The sequence below is a fragment of the Idiotropiscis lumnitzeri genome, unplaced genomic scaffold (assembly GCF_059441095.1).
Source record: "Idiotropiscis lumnitzeri isolate Australia: NSW breed Sydney's pygmy pipehorse unplaced genomic scaffold, RoL_Ilum_1.0 HiC_scaffold_237, whole genome shotgun sequence".
NCBI lineage: Eukaryota > Metazoa > Chordata > Actinopteri > Syngnathiformes > Syngnathidae > Idiotropiscis > Idiotropiscis lumnitzeri.
This window is the reverse complement of record NW_028283775.1, coordinates 82,623-87,916: the sequence shown is the minus strand read 5'-3', so window position 1 is coordinate 87,916 and position 5,294 is coordinate 82,623. Positions and strand designations below refer to the sequence as shown.

Here is a 5,294-nt window from a genome sequence, read left to right as displayed (position 1 = left end):
GAGGTTACCAGTAGTCATTTCCATTACCTGTCAATGTAAATTAGAATGTAACTTACTACAGTGAACCCTCGGTTATCGCGGTTAATGGGGACCGAGACCACCCGCGAAAACTGAAAATCCGCGAAGTAGCGGCGCACCTTCAAAAATGCTTAAAAAAAAAAAAGTGCGAAGTAGCGGCGCACCTTCAAAAATGCTTTAAAAAAAAAGTGCGAAGTAGCGGCGCACCTTCAAAAATGCTTAAAAAAATAAATAAATAAAATAATAATATATATATATATATATATATATATATATATACGGGTAGAGAGAGAGAGGGTGAAATGCATGTTATAACAAAAAAAAAAAATTATTAAAACATTTTTTTATTCCCCAGCCATTATTTTTGTATTTATTCAATTACTTCTTTTTGTATTTATTTAATTACTTCGACTTTTACCTGCTGGTACGCCGTCCGGTGTGCCCTGGCATTCTTCATTTATTTATTCATTTATTCATTCATAACTGACAGCCTCGCGCTCCGCTCATGCCCGGGCGGAAGGTGTTCCTCTTCGGCTTAACAACCACGCACGCCGGCCGGTCTCCTCCGGAGCTCTCGCACGGTCCCGAACGGAGCGAAATGTCGCCCCGCTAGTGCCCGGGCGGAAGTTGTTCCTCTTCGGCTTAACTGCCACGCACGCTGGCCGGAGCTCTGGTACGGTCCGAACCGCGCGAAACGTCGCCCCAAATCGTGCCCGGGGGAACGTGCTCTTCTTTGTCCACTCTCCTCTTCGCCCACGTTCTTCTTCGGCGGACGCCGGCCGTCTAACCACTCCAGCGCCCCGTCGTGCCGCTCGGCGAAACTACAATGCCCCCGAATATTTTTTAGACCCGCGAAGCACTGAACCCGCGAAAGGTGAACCGCGAAGTAGCGAGGGTTCACTGTATTGCAACCAGATACCTATAAAATGTCATTTAATTTGCACTGTTTTGATCGCCACTGTTTTGCTCATTGAACAACAAATGAAAAGATGAATCATACACAGTGTTTGTAAAGATAATTGTCAATGTTTTATTAAATGAAATTCCAATGTAAAATTGTGTAATATTTGTCGCGGTTCTACGAACCGTGAGGGAAGGAAGGAGGACCCGGAAGCGACAGGTGAGTGGGAAACAGGGTTTATTGAGGGCTGGAGTGGGGATGCGAGCTGGAGAGAGTTCACCACAAGGCAGGCGTCGTCCAGGACAACGTCGAAGGAAGCCGACGGGCAAGTGCCGGGTGGCGCGGACGAGGGTGCGGTCGAGCGAGACGCGTCGGGAGGCGAAGTCGGGCTGGCGTGGTAGCGCGAAGCACGGCGGAGCGGAGAGCGCTGGCGGGATGTTTGCCGGGCGGGATCTCGGAGGCGCTGGCGTGCGGAGCGGGACCAGACGGGTTCAGGTCGGCTAGAGGGGGGAGACGGCAGAGCAGGGGTCAAGCAAGCACGAGAGCAAGGCGAGTCAGGCGAACGGGAAACAAGACGAGACATGAGCCAGTACCACGTGAGGTGACAAGATAATCCGGCGTCGGACTCCTGGCGTGGCTGGTTCTTAAGCCGGCGCTGATTGCCGGCAACGAGCTGCAGGTGCGCCGGAGCCGACGCCCACTTTCTCCGGAGGAGAGCCTGGCTGGGTGGATCGTGAACCTGTAACAAACAGAACTGCCACGCCCTCCTCCCCGGCCCGAACCGTCACAGTACCCCCCCCCTAACGGACGCCTCCTGGCGTCCTACCCGGCTTGTCCGGGTGAAGTGCGTAAAACTCCCTGATGGGGGCGTCGGTCAAAAACAGTTTTCGGGAGATCCAGGAGCGCTCCTCCGGACCGTAACCCTCCCAGTCCACCAGGTACTGGTAGCCCCGGCCCCGGCGCCGAACGTCCAGGACTTTTGCCACCGTGTAAACCGGGTGGTCGTCTATTATCATGGGGGGTGGGGGGGGTGCCGCCGGAGGGCTCAGAGGGCTGGAGGATACCGGTTTGAGGAGGGAGACATGGAATGTGGGGTGAATCTTCAGGGAGTCGGGAAGTTTGAGTCGAACAGAGCATGGGTTGATGATTCTTTCGACGGGAAAGGGACCGATAAAGCGAGGAGCCAGCTTACGAGACTCGACTTGTAGGGGAAGATCGCGTGAGGAGAGCCACACCATTTGGCCAGGCACGTAGTCCGGGGCTGGGGACCGGCGGCGATCAGCCAGTCGCTTGGTCCTCTGGGCTGTTCGAATGAGGGCGGCCCTCGCTTCGGCCCACACCCCCCGGATCCGGCGGAGATGCTCCTCCACGGAAGGAATGGCCACGGTATGCTCCTGGTCCTTGAAGAGAGGTGGTTGGTAACCGAAACAGACCATGAAGGGAGACATACCTGTGGCCGTGGTGGAGAGGGAGTTATGGGCGTACTCGACCCAGGGTAGTGCGTCGCTCCAGGAGTCCGGGTTGCGGGCCACCACGCATCGGAGGGCGGCTTCCAGGTCCTGGTTGGCCCGCTCCGTCTGGCCGTTGGATTGGGGGTGGTAGCCCGAGGAGAGACTGGCGGTGGCCCCGACTGCCTTGCAGAATTCCTGCCAAACTTGTGAAGCGAACTGGGGGCCCCGGTCGGACACGATGTCCTCCGGGATGCCGTGGGGTCGGAAAACGTGTTGGGTGACGAGTTTGGCGGTCTCAAGCGCGGTGGGCAGCTTGGGCAGGGGGACGTAGTGGACGCTTTTGGAAAACCTGTCGACCAGGGTGAGGATGACTGTGTGTCCGTTGGACGGAGGGAGACCGGTAACAAAGTCCAGGGCGACGTGCGACCATGGACGGCTTGGAATCGGCAGGGGCTGGAGGAGGCCGGCGGGGACCGCGTGGGAGGCCTTTCCGCGGGCGCAGACGGAGCAGGCTCGCACGAATTCCCGGGTATCCTTAGCCATCCGGGGCCACCAGAAACGCTGCTGGAGGAAGCGGAGAGTGCGTGCCACCCCCGGGTGGCAGGTGAGTGTGGATGAGTGCCCCCATTGCAGTACCTGTGACCGCACGGTGTCGGGAACGAACAAGCGGTCGGAAGGGACTGGGCGCGGGTCTGGTTGCTGCTCCTGAGCGTTGCGGACGACCTGCTCGATGTCCCAGGTGGCCGCCCCCAGTAGACAGGCCGCGGGAAGAATGGGCTCCGGAGCGTCAGGGCTGGCAGGGGGCGAGAACTGACGTGAGAGGGCGTCCGCCTTCCCATTGTTCGAGCCGGGGCGGAAGGAGAGGGTAAAATTGAAACGGCTCAAGAACAAGTTCCAGCGTGCCTGGCGGGGGTTGAGTCTCTTGGCGGACTGCAGGTATGCCAGGTTTTTGTGGTCGGTCCAGACCAAAAAAGGGGTCGAGGTGCCCTCGAGCCAGTGCCGCCACTCCTGGAGAGCCCATACCACCGCGAGGAGTTCTCGATTGCCCACGTCGTAGTTTCGCTCGGCGGGGGATAGGCGCCTGGAAAAGAAGGCACACGGATGGACTACCTGGGTGCCGGGATCCCGCTGGGAGAGGACGGCCCCCGCCCCGGTGTCGGAGGCGTCCACCTCCACGATGAACTGGAGGGCGGGGTCTGGGTGCCGGAGTACGGGGGCGCTGGTGAAGGCCTTCTTCAGGTGGGTGAAGGCCTGGGCGGCCGCCGGGGTCCACTGGAATGTGGTGGCTGTGGACGTAAGCGCGGTGAGTGGACTGGCGACCTTACTGTAGTCCCGGATGAAACGGCGGTAGAAATTTGCGAATCCGAGAAAACGTTGCAGCTCCTTCCGGGTGGTGGGCTGGGGCCACTCCGCCACGGCCTGGATCTTGGCCGGGTCGGGGCGAAGCTGCCCCCTGGCGATGATGTAGCCAAGGAAGGGCACCGAAGGGACGTGGAACTCGCATTTCTCGGGCTTCACGTAGAGGCGGTTCTCCAGGAGGCGCTGGAGGACCAGTCGGACATGCCGGCGGTGATCTGCGAGAGAGCGGGAGAATATGAGGATGTCGTCGAGGTATATGAATACGAACCGGTTGAGCATGTCGCGGAAAACGTCCGTCATGAGGGTCTGGAAGACGGCGGGGGCGTTGGTAAGTCCGAAAGGCATCACCAGATACTCAAAGTGCCCCAATGGTGTGTTGAATGCCGTCTTCCACTCGTCCCCCTCCCTGATGCGGACCAGGTGGTAAGCATTTCGTAAGTCCAACTTTGAGAAAATCTGGGCCTCACATAGGGGTTCGAACGACGGGTCGATGAGGGGGAGCGAAGACTTGTTTTTGACCGTTATTTGGTTTAATGGTTTGAAGTCAATGCAGGGGCGGAGCGAGGCGTCCTTCTTTTTTACGAAAAAGAAGCCCGCGCCCAGAGGAGAAGACGAGGGACGGATGAGACCGGTCGCAAGTGACTCCCGGATGTACGTCTCCATGGCCTCCTTCTCTGGCCTGGAGATGTTGTATAGCCGGGTGTTGGGCAGGGGGGCCCCCGGGAGGAGGTCGATGGCGCAGTCGTACGGACGATGGGGCGGGAGGGTACGGGCAAGGTCCTTGTTGAAAACCTGCGCCAGGTCGTGGTAGTCCGGGGGAACGGAGGAGACGTCAGGGGGAGGGGGGGGGGGAAGCGTAGAGGAAGGGGGCGGATCCGCTGAACGCAGGCAGTGGGAGTGGCAGAACTCACTCCATCCTGTCAGCACGCACCTCCTCCAATCGATGGTGGGATTGTGGGTCTGGAGCCAGGGGAACCCTAAGACCAGGGGGACCTGGGGAGAGTGAATCAGAAAAAATCTGATGGACTCCCGGTGATTTCCAGAGACGATGAGGGTCAGGGGAGCGGTCTGTTGGGAGACCCGGGCGATGAGATGTCCGTCCAGCGCGACCACTCTTCGGGGAGACAGAATGGGTTCCATGGTGATGCCGAGCTGGCGGGCAAGGGTCAGGTCCAAGAAGCTGCCGTCGGCCCCCGAGTCGACCAGCGCGGTGACCGAGCGGGGGGTGTGTGGACCCAGCAGCCGGGCGGAGATGGACATCCGGGAAGAAGAGCCAGAAGCGGAGACCAGCAGGCTCGGCGTTGGGCTCTCCCTCAGCGACGAGCCTGCTCTTTTGGGTTACTGGGACAGTGGATCAAGAAGTGGCCGGGGAGGCCGCAATACAGGCAGAGCTGATGGGACCGACGGCGCTGGCGCTCCAGAGGGTCCAGAGTAGTTCTTCCTACCTGCATCGGTTCCTCCGCGCCGGTGGATAGCTGAACCGGCGATGGCGAGCGAACCTCGGGTCGGGGAATGGCTGCCCGGGCGGCGACTCTGGCGGGGCGTCGGAAACGATCAGCCTGCCG

The 5,294-nt window shown here is 59.4% G+C and overlaps 1 long non-coding RNA gene across 1 annotated transcript; it reads right to left on the bottom strand.

Moving 5' to 3' along the window:
• Positions 1–1,139: 1,139 nt before the first annotated feature.
• On the bottom strand, positions 1,140–1,897 carry LOC148314763 (uncharacterized). Its single transcript, XR_015841532.1, has 2 exons — positions 1,513–1,897; positions 1,140–1,419 (listed from the first exon to the last, which is right to left on the bottom strand). It is a non-coding gene; the product is annotated as an uncharacterized LOC148314763 (long non-coding RNA).
• Positions 1,898–5,294: the final 3,397 nt, after the last annotated feature.